Source organism: Liolophura sinensis, chromosome 9 (genome assembly GCF_032854445.1).
Source record: "Liolophura sinensis isolate JHLJ2023 chromosome 9, CUHK_Ljap_v2, whole genome shotgun sequence".
Taxonomy (NCBI): domain Eukaryota; kingdom Metazoa; phylum Mollusca; class Polyplacophora; order Chitonida; family Chitonidae; genus Liolophura; species Liolophura sinensis.
Window position 1 is genome coordinate 6,672,694 of NC_088303.1, and position 16,990 is coordinate 6,689,683.

Below are 16,990 nucleotides of genomic sequence, written 5' to 3' on the forward strand. Positions count from 1 at the left end.
AGTTACAACTTCCTCTTTTAATTTCATAGGTGTGACTCGATCAAGGATTGACCCTGGATCTACCGGTCCCGAAGCGGACGCTCTACCAACTGTGCTATCCGGGCCGGCCGCAGTTATGGAGGGTTATTACTAAGCAACCATCTCTTTGAAATTTGCACTTTTTTATCGTACCTCTTTGGGGCCAATTCTCTGCCTTACCGCACTAGGTCCTTTTGTACAGGATTCCTGAACAACGGTGAAATCAAGAGGGTCACGGTGATGAGGCAGTTAGTGATGTGAGAAAAGACATATATCTATTTATACTTGATGGGCATCCATTCTGTTTATCTAAAGTAATTCAGCATGATTCTAACGGACACCAGAGACAATTCTGATGAATGGATACTGAACGCATTGATAGCGCAAAATAGCGTACGTGCATCGTACAGGTTGAAAGGTCAAACTTGCCCAGTGCTGACGGTGGCGTAAAGCGAGCGTAGATAGCGGTATGTGCGATGAAAGGGGTATGCCTATTTGGTGGTTCTGCATAAAGATGACCTTTTTGGTGGTACTACATAAAGATGGCCTTTTTGATGGTACAACATAAAGACCGCCTCTTTGGTGGTACTACATAAAGACAGCCTTCCACCAACATGGCCTCAGTTGCAACTGTAAACCAGATTTCTGTATAGAAATGACCTATCTTCATATTCAAAGAATACTGCTATTATTTTGAATTCATCAGTGGAGGGGTCACCATAAATCAAAGATAAAATCACATTCAGCATGCGCGGTAATCACAGAGGATCGTTTGGTGGTCTAATGCTTAGAGCGCCCGCCTCGAGGTCAGGAGACCGCGGAATTAAACCCAGGTCGGGTGATACCAAAGACTTTAAAATAGTACTTGGCGCTAGGCATTCACAGGCTACAGCCAGGAAACTTGACTGGTTGGCTCGGAGTCTTTATAATGCGTCAGTGGTGGCAGGGTTTTGGCGGCACAAACTCACCCTGCCACAAGAACACATAATGTATATTTATGTACACAGACTGAATGACTCCTCGCTGTGATATGACTGAAGATTTGTTAAGTATGACTGTCGCTTTCCTCCCACCATAATGCTGACCGCCGTCGTGTAAGTGAAACATTCTTTAGTTCGATGTAAAACTAAACAAATAAATAAATAAGTACGACGTAAAACTCGAAAACCCTGAAAATGTGGCTTTTCAGTTTTCGTCAATACGTATGTGTCGGTTTTTAGACACCTTTGTTTCGAACAAGTGGAAAACTGACTTTGATCATTGTGCAGGTATGATTCCGTATACGACTGATGAAGGGTACAAAAATCTGTAGAAATCCAATCCACACTAAATATAACTCGTATATAAAATCCCTATATGGTCAAAATTTTTATCTTGAATATTTCCAACAACGATGTCGAAACATGGAACACACCCTTCGGAACACCCTCTTCGGCACAGGTATAAGAATTAATAAAAGGGACCTTTTTTTCGTCGCCCAGTCCACACTGCATATCCTTAGGTTACTCTCCTACTACAACCAGCTTGCCTGGGGGCTGAAGTCGTACATCTGTTCCTTCCAACCCGAAAAGGCTGCGGATTTGGCAAAGAGAGGAGTTTGTAAGAGTTGTCTCCCTTGCATTGCAAGCATCAAATACCTTCATCCGACACCGATCGCAAATCAACAGAGCGTGTAACCCTAAACAGTACCCAGATCCGTATTCAAACACCTATAACATGGCGTTAATGCATAGAGAAGCAGGGTGCTAGAGTTTCTGGACACCCAATCTATATTTACTCGATGTATACTACTATTACAAGTGTCAAATTCAAGAAAACGTAGACACATTAGACATTGTTGTCATAACTTGTGATCTTAATTGAAATCGCCACACAACACATATAATCTGGCAAAAACTGCCAGGTGACACGTGAACACGCTATATGCAGGAGTCATCGGTGTATTACGGTCAACGTACAATGTAAGAATGATTGATACGGATATTGCAAACTCTTTTCAAGTTATAAAAGAACGGTAACTGCAAGCCGTTGTATAACCATGCATATTTATTACGCAAGGATGCTCTTTTATAAACAGCTGCAATGGAACAAAACGTGACGGAGATATCTAGATTCGTGTTTAACCTGTTTAACAGTATTCACGGATTAAGAGCTCTAAAATTTAATTGAATCATGCCAAGATTATAGAATGTCTTTCCTGTATCATGGAAATCTGTCCACTGCTTTTTCTTACATGTTACCAGCTTTACTTACCATTTAGATAACATTTCTTACATATTCCTTTGGGATCTTGTGTTTTAGGCTATTTATGAAATGGGTCTTGCTACTATCGACTTGGAACGGCCGTTGCGGGTTTCGACTAGCATACGAATGTCGGACCTAACCCCTAGGTTGTGCCGATGCCAGTCTGAGGTTGATGTACCATCTGAAAAGTCCAGTTTCCTCGCTAGCCAGCAAGGGCTGGGGTATTTCTTCCAAATCCTTTGTTATTTACGGATCATTTGAAGCTGACAAATCAGCATATCGTCTATAGTGAGAAAGATTGGGAGTAGTAAAGATCATTCACTGATAACTTCTGCATATGGAGTCGTACATAAGTCGTACGAGACGACATAATTTACACCCATCAGAATCTTCATAAAACTTTTATATATGCCAGCCGTTTTCCGGATTTCACATACTTAGATGTTAATGATAAGCAATTCAAACAACTCAATTATCAAACAAACATCTTTATAACTGGAACACTTGGCGTGAGGTGGAACTGAATTATTCCACTTGATGCTAATATAGCATCGATAAACCCCGGCATAAATAACGATCAACTTTGTTGAATTAAATCTGTGTTAGTAACAGTAGGCTAGTATATTTACTACAGGAGAAATCATCGACTCGTCAAATTACTCGTCTAACAGATAAACGTTCATGACAGTTTAATAGCCGATTGAGCGGGAAGCAACAGTATTTGTCGCTACATAACTTTTTGAACTCCGTGGAAAGGATTCTAGCAAATCGTTAATGTAAAGTGAACCAAAACAGCACTTTCCCAGTTGATTTTGCGCAAAGCAATGTGTCTACAAACATCTTGCTCATCAACCATCTACAAAACCAGTTCTTAATGGATTAGTGTCCAGATTTGGCAAATGGTCCTAATTACAAAGAGCATAACCCGTTTGATTAATGTATTAATCAGAACAGCGTCGGATAAAGGCAATAATGGTTTTAAATCCCTCTGAAACAATATATTAACTGTCCTAGCCTATATCTAGCCGAGTACGTGGGAAGGTCTGTCGGCAATCTGCGGATGGTCGTGGGTTTCCCCGGGCTCTGCCCGGTTTCCTCCCACCATAATGCTTGCCGCTGTCGCATGAGTGAAATATTCTTGAGTACGGCGTAAAACACCAGTCCAATAAATAAATAAATATATCTAGCCGACTGCCAAATACTGCTCAGCTTTTACGTCAGAGCTGACCAACCCAAGGCTGACTCGAACAAAAAAGGGTGTAATTTTCGAGATGAATTCTAACTATACAGGAGCAAATATACGGCCGTACCAATTTAAACTTGTCAAATATTTGATGACGCAGAAGTTTCGATTTATGACAGTGATGTCTCTGACCATTCTCCAGGTTTTGAGTAATCAGAAGATGAATTTGTTTTTGTCTAAGCATTTACAACCGCAGTGTTAATATGAACTGGTAAGTTATAGCTCTGTCCTGTGTTGCATTTAGTAATTTTTTTTCTTATTGCTTAGTATTTATTTAATATTGATGACAACTGTTTAGCCGACATTTCGAAAAGACCAGGCCTATATAGTCGTATACAATGCAAATACATGAAAATGTACAATGCGGGCGGCGTCAGTGTATAGAGATTTGCTGTCTTGTATTTGATCCAGTTGTTTGTTCATTTTTACAGTTTTTTACAAGTGTGTGCAGGTGCCTGAGGAAAATGATGCCAACGAAATGGGAAAATCTGTGTTGATGTCAGCAAGCCTAACAGGAGAGAGAGAAAAAATTAAATCTGTACTGTCACGCTTTCCTCAGTGTCAACTCAACTTGAAACGTCGAAAAACTAATTCTATGGTTCTTCCATAACCTGTTTTAACAGCCCTATGTAGAACAGCAAACCAGTACTTGGCGAAATTATATATACATGTGGTCACTTTTGTAGCTTTCCTAACATTGAGCTATATGCATAGCGAACATCTGACCGTTCGTACCATCTTGTATTGTATGACTTCATTCGGTGGAGACGACCGCGTGTTGGCGTAATATGTGAATACACGTATGCTCATTATATAGCTAATTTAAGAGTTGTATAACCCAAGTAAAAGTAGCATGTATTTATATCTTTTATCTTAAAGTAACAATATATATAGACGTATCTAATTATGAATAAATAACAAATGTAGACACTAATACATCAAAGTTCAAGTGGCAGTATTTAAATTTATTCTCTCCTCGAATTTCCTGCAGGATTGACGATTTGAATTTCTTGGCGATATGAAGCTTAACGTGTATATATGACAAATAAGTTTCTAGAAGCTACAAAGATGGCAGGGAAAACTGTTGTCACTTCCTGCCGGGCTTTACCGGCTCGTAATGAAGCGATGAAGCGGATGTTTTTGGCGACAGGCAGTTGGTATTACCGTCCTGCTGTCATCATCGACATGTGGTAATCTAATAGTCACAATTCACGTTTCGTCTACATTATCTTCCTGGTCTGGGAAGCCAGAGTTGTGTGGATCTAAGCTATTTTAACCCTCCAAAATAATAACGGGACGGAACTAATGTAATGTTGCACAATTTACCAATATCCGGTGTTGTACAAGTATTTCCACACGGACACATCCTTGATATCTCCTGAGACTGACGGACAATTCGCCCAGACAAAAAAGGTTTTATTATGGCTTGAGAAGTCAAATAAGTTGTTTAGTTCAAATCAGCACCAAGGATATTATCTATCTTTATCGCCGTGTTGCCACTACACTTACTGGTAAAAACGCTATGTGTTTTTAAGAACATGTTTTCAGGGTATTGATTGATATAATTGGTTTTAACGAAGAAGTTTTCAATGAGACAATGACGGTCAGGCTTTGCGTCAGTGATCTAGCTAATCAGAAGAAATTGGTCTGTCTCTGCCTTCAATGGGGCTGAAACACAACATTATTCAATGATAAACTGCCCGAAATGACACAAATCAAAAAGCTGTGGAATCAGGCATATTCCACATGCCCAGAATTACAACACTTGACCTACGGCATGTTTAAGTAGGCTGACTTTATCGCATTAATTGTTCAATCATTTTGGGGTTTTCTGATATACGATCTGGATATGGAATTTTGACCAGACCGAACTGAACAATGCTCAAGCCATTGTCTTGTAATTGACCTATTTCCTGATCTAGGTTATTGGTGGACGGAGACGGAAATAAGTAGTCCCGTCATCCTTGTTAAGGTGGTCCGAATGGATAGGAAGCGTCAGGATAACTACAGCCTTTACTGAAGTTACCAAGCTTACTGTTCTCCGACCGGATATTGCTATTTAATCGTTTTCAATCCACGTGTTCCTTCAAGATCTCCCTCTTCAGGTTCTGTCTTTCTGGCTTTTTATGCACGCTCCTGCACAAAAAAAGACGAAGTACTCCTTTAAACTGCCACTGACCAGCAAGGCATGCTCTGTATACTCGATGATTTGAGTGGCCGAGAAGGCCGTCCGGTTATGGGTCCCTTGTCCCCATGCCAAACATGAGCGGCATAACAACGAAATAAATAACTCCTGGATTTCTCGATTTAAGCATGGCCAGAAATCAGAATAAACCCTGCCTACGTTCTGAAATCTCAATAGACACTAACTAGCCTCTGGGAATGAGGAGTATATTGAACAAATACCAAGCGAGCGTACGTTCTGTCGGTATTACTAGCCTTTTTCACGGTAAAGCTCCAGTACAAACGTTACCTGGTTCATCAACATAACAGACAAAGTTGGTCAGTATCTCGTTTTTCTCCAGTCCGTTTATGAGACGTCAGTGCACTGGTGGGAAAATCATTGTTTTCTACCTGACTTGATAATACAAGAGGTTGTGGTTGGATATGCAATAGTAGTTACATGTATGCACCGTTAATCTGCAAATTTACCGGGTAAGTTGACTGTGTGTTACACATAAAATGCTTGTTAACTGAATGTTGGTTATATTTGTATGAGAAACTATGGGAATTTAACAAATACGAAATGGTACAATTAGGTAATTTTAATTCATATAGGTAAAGTTTTATGGGTCCTAAACGGATGGTGTCTTGACAGAGAACATGACTTCGTTCTACTTCAGTTCTTCAAACTTTCCTTCAAAGATAGACGTACTTTTCATAAACTTCGCATATTAGTCTGTTCATTCCAGCCAATTACAGTAAATACCGGTAAGAAATTTACTCTTGTGGGAAAGAGCATAGAAACAGGCACTGCGCCAGAACGTGAAGAGCAAATGAGACAGGGAAGATGAGGAGCGTCTAGGTAGTTCGGCATATCCCATAAAAGACCACGGACATACAGTCACTGTCGCGATAAGCTGAAGTTCAGCTATATTAGTGACATGAGTGGTAAAAAACACCCACTAGAATGGCCCTGACATGAGCAGCTCTCGACACAACTAGCAAGGACAGGGCCGACTGTTCGGAAATGTGCCAATTAGATCAACTTCTTAATGGAGATAGCTAAATGCTGACATTCACCCAGTCTGGTTGATCTGAAAGACTTCGATAATATCTACAGTTGACATACAGAGAGCAGCAGATATCCACATTTGCACACAATGGATAACTTCTACATTCGCCCTACAGGGAGCTGCAGATATCCACATTTGCAAACAATGGAAAACCTCTACATTTTCCCTATAGAGAGTAGCAGATATCCACATTTGCAAACAATGGATAACCTCTACATTTGCCCTACAGAGAGCAGCAGATATCCACATTTGCAATCAGTGGATAACCTCTATATTTGCCCTACAGGGAGTAGCAGATATCCACATTTGCAAACAATGGATAACCTCTACATTCGCTCTACAGGGAGCAGCAGATATCCACATTTGCAAACAATGGATAACCTCTACATTTGCCCTACAAAGAGCAGCAGATAACCACATTTGGAAACAATGGATAATCTCTGCATTTGCACTAGAGGGAGCAGCAGATATCTACATTTGCAAACAGTGGATAATCCATTTGAAATTTTACATCGTCTAACATCGTTTTCAAGTGAATAACATCAAGACATTAAGAGCTTAAATATAACGACTAGAGAAACAAGCAGGTAAAACAAAGGATAGATGCCATTAAACAGTACACCGTGGATTACGGGATTAACAGGTTTGGCCTCGGTGGACCTTCTGGTCGGTATGAAAGGAGATGAAAGTAGTTTCCGTTTCCGTTTCTGAAGTGTTGTAATAATTGGGAAAACAAACACGCGTCAGAAGCCAATTCAGAAAGAAACGGAATCGACAAAGTACCGTTCTTTTGCTTTTAGAAAGCAGTTAGTGACTTTTTCAAACAAGCAGTGTTTTAGGTAAAATTATCACTTGCTGTCTTTATTAGTTCAAAGCTGATGTCGCCTAGCGAGATGCCAGACGATTATTGGTTAGACTTTTTGCTGCGCGGAGAAATGTTTGCTACAGCTGCTAAATCACATGACAGGCCAAAAACAGATATATGGAGTACTGATTAATGAAAATGCCATTTTTCTCTCATTCCAAATGTGCCAGTACCAAAGCGTGACAGATTTAGCCCTATATATCATTTCAAAGGACATTGGAACAGTGATGCTTTTAAATTGAACACCAAATTTGCATGTAACTGGTGTATATAAACCTTTTCTTGTATGGTTTTGTTTTGGGGTAATTTTCCTTGAGATAATGGAGACATGTTTATCGATATATTTTACAGAAGTTGTTTGGAAATAGCCTACTTTTCTCCGTATCGTTTCTTTTCTAACTGTACACTTTACTAAGACTATATGTATGACAGAGTGTTAATGAAGGAAGTGGCACTGAGTGCGGTAGGTTTGGGATCTCTTAAGTGCTCAGTGCAATAGTCCGAACTCAGTGATCTGATATCAAATTAATCGGTGCAGTGAAAAGGACAAATAAGTCTGCTGATGTAATTGTTTATGTAAGCTTCATTGTCAAATGAAGCTTACACGCCCTGAAGCTCTGCACGCCCAGCCCTTTGTTAGGCTCCATCGAGCGTTTGATCATAAATATGTCCTTCTCGGGTTCAGCAGCCGTTGATGGAACTGCAGATTTATATATCATAACTAAAAACACTTCACACTTTTTTATCTAAATCTGCTGAAGTAATGGTGCTAGGCGGGGCGAAGTTGATTACTATTTAAGCATTAAATGAATAGTTCGAATAAAACCCTTATTTATAAGCCGTATTTCGCTGGTTATGTGTGAGCATTACGAAAATATCACACGCTATGCTATAATCTTGTATGCTCTGCAGTAGGGGAAAATTGTCACAAAGGTGGGTTGTTTACCTTGGGGTTCCATCCAAATTTGTCGATCAGCAAACGTGACGGAAATGATGTAAAGCATTACTGCTTTTACTCAGTGGCACAATTTAAGCATTGATGATAAGAAGCCAAACGACGTCTGCCATCCTTTTACCATTTCTAATTTTAGATGGACCTAATCAAAAATCTATTGAAGAAATGCCGAATTGATGTATATGCCGTCAGTATGCCGTCAGTGCGGTCGCTGTGAGTCCAGCTCATGCTGGCTTCCTCCCCTTACGTGGTAAGGTCGCGCAGCAACCTGCGGATGCTCATGGGTTTCCCCCGGGTTGTGCTTCCACCCACTATAATGCTGGCCGCCGTCGTATAAGTGAAATATTCTTGAGTACGGCGTAAAACACCAATCAAATAAATAAAATACATAAATTGTCCCCATTCCGATTATGACACAAATATCTTTTTCTGCTTTAATGAATAAATGACCATGTTTTAACGTCACGTCAACAATATCCTAGCCATAACGTGGCGACATCAAGTTTATACCCAGAGACCATGAATACCTTTCGATATGATCGAAACATTCAAAATAAACAAAAAAAGACCAACACGGTTAAAAGCAGTTAAAAGAACCAAACCTCATTAAAAATCAAAAGCCACACGATGTTTCAGAACAGATAATATAGAAATGTGTATACAAAATGTACTAATATATATATATATATATATATATATATATATATATATATATATATATATATATATATATATATATATACTGTTCTGATACACACACACACACGACGTTAAGTACGACGTTAAACCCCCAAGCACTCACTATATTATCTGTTCTGAAACATTGTATATATATATATATATATATATATATATATATATATATATATATATATATATTGGAAGAATCGTATTTTGTAATATAGGCCTATGACCATCAAATATTTAATGAAGTGAATATAGTGTTGACTGTGTAGAGCTTTTCCCAAACATTCCACACAGTCAACTAGGATATGTTTGATGTGGTACTGAACATCACATCCAACACACCCTTGAGCACTGCTCCCATCAAGAACATAATTGCGTGTCAAACGAGAATGTCTAATATGGCACCTCCTTAAAACTACTTGATCTCTTCGAGAATGGATCGATGGGTGATTATGGTTTAACGCCACATCGGCAATATTTTAGCCATATCGTGACGAGAACAAGGTGAAAACATTGAGGCGGTTGAGGTTTCCGATATGGTGGTGAGCACATCAAACACAAAACATACACGTTCAAACATCTTTAAAATATGATAAGAACAACAAAAAACCCTCTAAAACCCGCATATTTTAAAAATAGTAAATGAAGAAATCTATATGTATGTATAATTTTTTTATTTATAACTATAAATAGTTATAACTCCAACGCCAACGATGCTCTCAAACAAAGCCATATTGTGCATTACCTAGCCATTTTAATGTTTACCATAAAATTTAAGTTCAGGTCAAGATGAGGTTTCCGTTTATTACAAAAGTGCATACCAACGGATTTCGACGTGGAAAATCTAAAGCCCTTCTGAGTTGCCCATTTCTCCAGTTTATTTAGACAAAACTGCAACTGACGTTCAGTATTATTCATATTTTTAGCTCGGTAGCATATAAGGAAATCAACATGTAAAGAATCCTCTTTACCCGATGTTTAGCTTTTTTAAAAAGCTATTTATTTTTATTGGAAACTGAGTTAGTGATAAAATACTGGGGTACACGCATTTCCTGCTCATATGCGTCGTACCTTAAACTGAGGATCACACAAAAATTCTGATATAAATATCGGTAATCGATCCTTAAGGCTCATATCGGAGAGGCCTTCTAAAACACCATATTTCCATGTGGTGTCGTGGGCCTTTTCAAGGTCAAAAAATATTGACACAACATGTTCATTATTAACAAAACCATCACGAATGAAGGTTCCAAATCGTAAAATGTGATCTAAAGTAAAACGACATTGACGAAAATCACATTGAATATTAGATAAAAGATTCTTGGTTAAAATCTGTCAAAAAAGTCTATCATGAATCATTAGCTCCATAGTCTTAAAGACGCAGCTGATAAGAGCTATGGGACTGTAATTATTTAGATCAGTATGATCCTTACCCGGTCTAGGGACCTGGATAACACACGCCTCCCTCCATGACGGTGGAAAATTACCAGTTATCCAAATATCAATAAGTAAGCCCAAGAGAGTCTCAAGTGTTTCAGATGGTAAATGGTTGAAAAGCTTACAATGTATATTATCTGGGCCACACGCAGTATCCAGTCAAACGCATGGTAAATAGGTATTAGAACCATCACTGAAAGAACCCGTTTCGTCTTCATATAAAAAAATCTACTATTTTGCCCTTATCATTTATATTATTACAACCCCATAGGGGTTTATGGGCATTAAAATCTCCCATAATTATAAAAGGGTTGGCAGTTGTTCTTTTAAATTATGCAATTGCGAAAGTAAAAACGAAGAATGCGGAGGAACATAAACCGAAAATAAAGTGATTGTTTCCGATAAAGAAACACGAACAGCCACATCCTGAAGTTCCGTATCGAGGACAACAAGAGGGCCCACATGCTCGCTCCTCCCCATTAGAATAAGTGCCGTAAAGTGTATAATTTTTAAGAATTATTTTGTCTTTGTCAGATATTTCAGGTGCGTTTCCTGAAGGTAATTAAATTTAAAAGCTGAACCAGCTGTGTTCTTTCAATAAAATTTATCGACAAATCCACCATATAATTTTGTATAAGGAACTCATTATGGAGGAAGGCGTATGGGTTATTTATGTTTGGACCGGGGACGACCCTTTTTGGGAGATCTGCTAGGAGATTTCGCAGGAGCGGATGACGTATCCATCACGTCTGCATCCGATGTTGAAGGCTCAACAATCCAAACTTATTAAAAATTTGAACAGCGTCTCTAGTGGCCTTAGAGGGACACTCCAAGGGGTCACTAGATTTATCTCTTTTAAGATTTTACCACAGAGCCCTAGCTAGCGTTTTATCGAGTGGCGCTCCGCCATACCTCTCGTAACGTCGGCCATCCCTCTGTGAAAGCGCAGTGCTTAGCGCCATGCCTAAAATGTCCTTTGTAAGGCATTTCCCCCCGTATTTTTAATTTTCTGTCGAATAAAACAACGCTATGCACTATAATTCCATCGGCAAAACGATCTCGTACATGCGTGTAGTTATTTTTCGTCTCCAATTCCCGAGAGTTACTTCCAAATCGGAAACCCGTTAGTTAAGACGTCTTGAGTGCCTGAGACGTGGTTTCCGATGTTCCGGAATCGGCTGGCCGCGCAAACGTTCAAACTTTGTGACCTTGTCAAGCCATTGCTTACTAAATCGTAAATTGCGCGTGTAGCGCCTAGAATGGCGATGCAGTGAGTTGACAAAGTAGCGTGGCGAGTTGGCTATCTAGGAAGCGTCAGACCATCCTAGAACAGTGTTTTGAAGGCAGGATGATTTCCCCATATATCAGTTTAACTTCCAAAGGCAATATTGCAGCCTTTAATTGGCTCCAAAAACAGGTGTTTTCAGGTGAAAGTTTGTCAAATATTGTCACCTGGGTGGAGGTAGCCCCCTGAAGAAACCGGGGTAAACCACTAATCATTGGTAAGTCACTGACAACTTCCCCACTTGTCTTACAACAGCCCCTTTTGCACAGTTCTAGCGTCGTCGTCCACCCCGCAAGCAAAAACCCTATGAAATTAACAACTAAACTGCCTGCGACGAAAGCATTTCCGGCAATGCAAGTTTTCCGGCGGCCGGGGACCGCGTTTGGCATTCCCCAATGCCTTTTTCAAATCCTAGCTGGGGGCCCGTACCAGATTTATATTTATCACCCGTTGCCCTCTGTAAAGAATCCACGGGTTTGTTGGCACTTTATTACCACATGGTATGTGGTCCGATAAAGAAACTGCAGGAGAATTAGATAAAGTAGCAGGTTTATTAATAAGGGTTAAATCGGTTTGTGATAAACTCGCCGTGTCGTCCAAATGTTTCATGACCAGTTTCTGTGGTTGCTCTTTGACCATGGGCTAATTAAAAGATGTTTGAGGCCCCACACAGAGGGTTTCCTTACAACACACGCATATGTAGATTTAGTAAGGCCATCCGTTGCAGAGACCAGACGCTTCGCCTCCTGATATGATAATTTATTTTTATATTTTGTGGTTGTGATTTTTGTTCTTTTTCGAACAGGCGGCAGTCCTTGGAAGAGGCCATGTGGTCTCCGCTACAATTCAAACATTTCATTCGTTTTGTGCAGTCGAAGCCCTCGTGTCCTGCCTTCGCACACTAAAGCAGAACAGTTTATTGCGGCATTGACTCCTGCCATGGCCACACCTCTAACAGGAGAAACACCGGGTGGAGTTAGGTATAGACAATTTCACCCTTACACTATACGGCCCGATAAAGATAGATGACGCAAGGGATGGTTCATTAAATGTTAGCAGATATGTGTTCGTTTCAAGATTTTTATCTCTTTTAATTAAGAAGCGTTTTACATTTATTATTAATTGGTATTACAGAAGAACTTAATGTCTTACAGAGGAACTTGGTGCTCATATGCATATACCGTGCACAGACGTATCCACATGGGATTTCTCTACTCTCTATACTACAATTCCTCACAAAGATCTTATTGAAAGAATATCGTCGATAATTGTCTCGGTATTTACTTAGCAGGTCACCGTTACATTAACATCAGAGGCAATAAGGCTTTCTTTAGTTGCACTATTTATAAAGGTTACCACTCATGGGATGTTACATTGTTTATTGAATCACGTGAATCTCTCATTAATGGCATCTATGTGAAATTCGGGGATACCATTTGCGGGCGGTGCATGGGTATTCCATTGGGCGCCAATTGTGCGCCTCTTTTGGCGGACCTGTGCCTGTTTTCGTGTGGGTGCGACTGTATGCAGAAATTGCTTGAGGGTGATGTCTTTGAGGCTCGATCCTTTTCATTTGCCAAGCGGTGTATTGATGATCTGCTGGCGTTGAATGGCTCCCACATTACTGAAGCGGTGAGGGAAATCTATCCGCCTTCGCTGGATTTGAGGGAGACAACAGATAGTCCTAACAGTACAACTTTTTTTATCTATGTCTGTGCAGAGACGAGCAAGGTCTCCTTTTGCACCGTCTTTGTGGCACAAGGGATAATTTTGATTTTGATATTGTAAATTATCCTTATTTGGATAGCAATATACCAAAGAGTCCTGCATATGGCGCATGCATATCTCGCCTTGTAGCGTTTGTCAGATCTTGCGTGTGATGATTTAACCTGCGTCACAAGTTGTTAGTTCAAAAACTAGTTTGTCAGGGATACTCCATTAAACGCCTTTATTCTAAGTTTCTAACGAGCATAATACTCTCGTTGGTAGGTATGGACAGAGCGTTCAGAATCTCTGGCGATCTGCATTGTGATCAACCACATAGACGCCGGTGTTACCCTTATATACATATCTATCGCGTACATGGTATTTACCAACATAGATGGCGCTGGTTGCCGAGTGTAACCGTCTATCTTGTAGATACCTTTTATACAGACCAGCATCTCATGTGTAACATCATACATGGCGCCTCTTGTAGTATGAGATCGTAACATATTAACAGGAAAGACGTAATCGTTTGTTACTATTGAATCACAGTCTGTTCAGTTAAGGTCTGTAACGTTCGTCATTTTCAAACTGTATCTAATACAGCTTAACCTGGAACTAGGGTCAGTAAAGGCAGCCATGCTCATTACATCTACATGATGCCTTTATGAACAGTTGCATTACTTTGATATGGAATTCATGCCTAGAATATCCAGTATTTGTATAATATCTTACATACCTTTGTTTTTGGGAGCTAGTGTTAAACGTTGTTTTGAAAATGGATCTTGCGATTATCGACTTGGAACGCCCTTTACGGACTAGGAATGGTATACGAATATATGACGCTTATATTTAAGTTCTTCAGTTATTTTTTGTTCGGTCGTATTGGTAATGTCTTGGTTTCTGTCATGGATTATGCCATGATAGCAGTTTAAGGTATTACGAGGAGAAACAGAAACATGCTACTCTATTTTTTGAACTTTCAGTAAAGTTTTATATTATTGTTTTCTGGAACATTCCAACAAAATGTTACCAGGTTTCATTTTCTTGACTTGTTTTTAAAATTTTTAGCATAGCTTTCTAATGTTTCTAATGTTACAAATGGATCTATTTTCATTTTACCTTGATTTTCATTTTTATTAGATATTACTAGCAAAGTAGCAAATAATTTTTTCCTGTTTCAATATCTAGAGATACTTCGTTGAAATTTTTATCAGATATTTTTACGTCTGTTGCTTTTCGAAACAAGGAAAAAAGTAACAGTCAACAAAAACAACAAAAGCGACACCGGTGCTTGTCATGGGTCGCATCCTTCGAACTTATTTTGGGGAATAGTCTTCATCCCCAAGCCGTTTGAGATTCGCCAGATCAAAATCGTTGACCCCAATTGAAATGAAACTGATCTTAAACTTTATTCTATAGATTCTCCAAATGCCTTTGGGAACTCGCGATTACAAATCAATATTACATGATATATGTTTATTTTTCTAATGCAATACGGGTGATATACAAAGAATTGTTTATTCCCGCCTGACATGGGTTTATAAATTCAAAGATTCTCCGAAATAAAGGTGATAAAGCGGATTTGCTGGCGACACGCTGTTGATATTACCGTGGCGTATGTGCTGCCGTGATGACGGAAATTTGGTAGAATAATTGCAACAACTAGCATTCATATATATTGTCTTCCTGCACAGGTTCGCCTGAGTTATGTAGACCTAAACTATTTTAGCTGGCAGAAACAGTATAGGAAGGAAACAAATGTAATTTTTTAAATTACTAAGACTATTATGTGGGGGTTTCCACATGGACATATGATTGGATTCTTCACTGAGAGACAAACAATTCAGGCAGAAGAAAAAATTATTAAGTTTTCTTGTCGTTTGAGAAATCATTTGTTTATTACAAGTCAGCATCAAGGGTAAATAAAAAGTCTGTACAACGAGGTACATGCATTATGCCACATGTCCAGTATTAGAGCACGATCCCCAACGCCTGTCCCGTCAGACAGACTTTTACATTATTTGTTGAATTAATAGGACATCGCATTTTGTACAGACTATCGGCATACAACGTTGAGTAAACAAAACCACACTCAAATATCTGACTCGTCTGCTCGTGTACATGAAGCTGCCACTATAAGTTGATCAAAATAGACAGGATGTGTCAGGATAACTAGAGCCTTTACGGAAGTTAACAAGCCGAACGGATATTGGTTTGAAATTGTTCCTAGTCCACGCGTTCGATCACCACGTTCACAGTTTTCAGACTGTCCTCATTTTGTTTATGTAGAATGCCTGTATAGCAAAAGACGTAGTACCTATTTAAACTGTCCCTGGTCAGCAAATCATGATCTGCCTATACTCCATAGTTCGAGCAGCCAAGCAGGCCGAACGCTTTGATTGGCCTCTTGTTCCCATGCCAAATAGGTGCAGCATAAAAAACGTTAAAAATAACTACTGAATATCTCGATTTACACATGGCCCGAACAACCCATGCCTGTGCTCTGCGATCTCATTAGACACTGACTAATCTATAGGAAAGACCAGCATATTGAAGAAATGCCAACCAGGCCCTTTTCACTGTGAACGCCAGCCGAGACGTTGCCTTGGACGTTAATGTAATAGGCAAATTAAGTCAATATCTTGTTTTGCTCTGGTCGGCAATGAGACGTCAGTGCGCTGATAAGGAAATAATTCGTACCTCTCCAGCTTAAAATTACACATGGTTGTTATTGCATAAGCAATCGTACACGTATACTGTATAACACTAGGCATACACGTACTTACCGAGTAAATTGAGAACATATTTATATTGAACATAAAGTGCTTTTGAACTATACATATATACCAGGGGTATTTTGTCAGTATATCGAAAATAATCGGCTCACAACTAAGTGATAACAATTCATACAAGTGAAACTGTGTTGGTTCTGAACGGATGAATGTGTTGACAGAATATGTTTGGAGGTTTATTCAGTTGCTCGAAATAGGCTCCTGCCAAAATAAGCCCACCGCCTGGCACTGTTCCTGAGCGTGAAGAAGAAATGTGACAGGTGAGTCGAGAAGCGTCTGCGTAGCTCAGTATATCAAATAAAATGCCAAGGGATGTCACAATATCGGCCGTTAACACGTCGTACTAAACAGTCGAGTTCTTATCTTCTGGGGCTTATCGACCACGGTTATACAGCTGCCTCCGGGGTCAGATGGAGATCGACTAGATCAGAGGTACGAGTTGTAAAGAACACTAACTAGAAAGGTCCTCAAATGAGCAGATCTGGACACAACTAACGAAGGCAGGCATCACTATGAGGAAG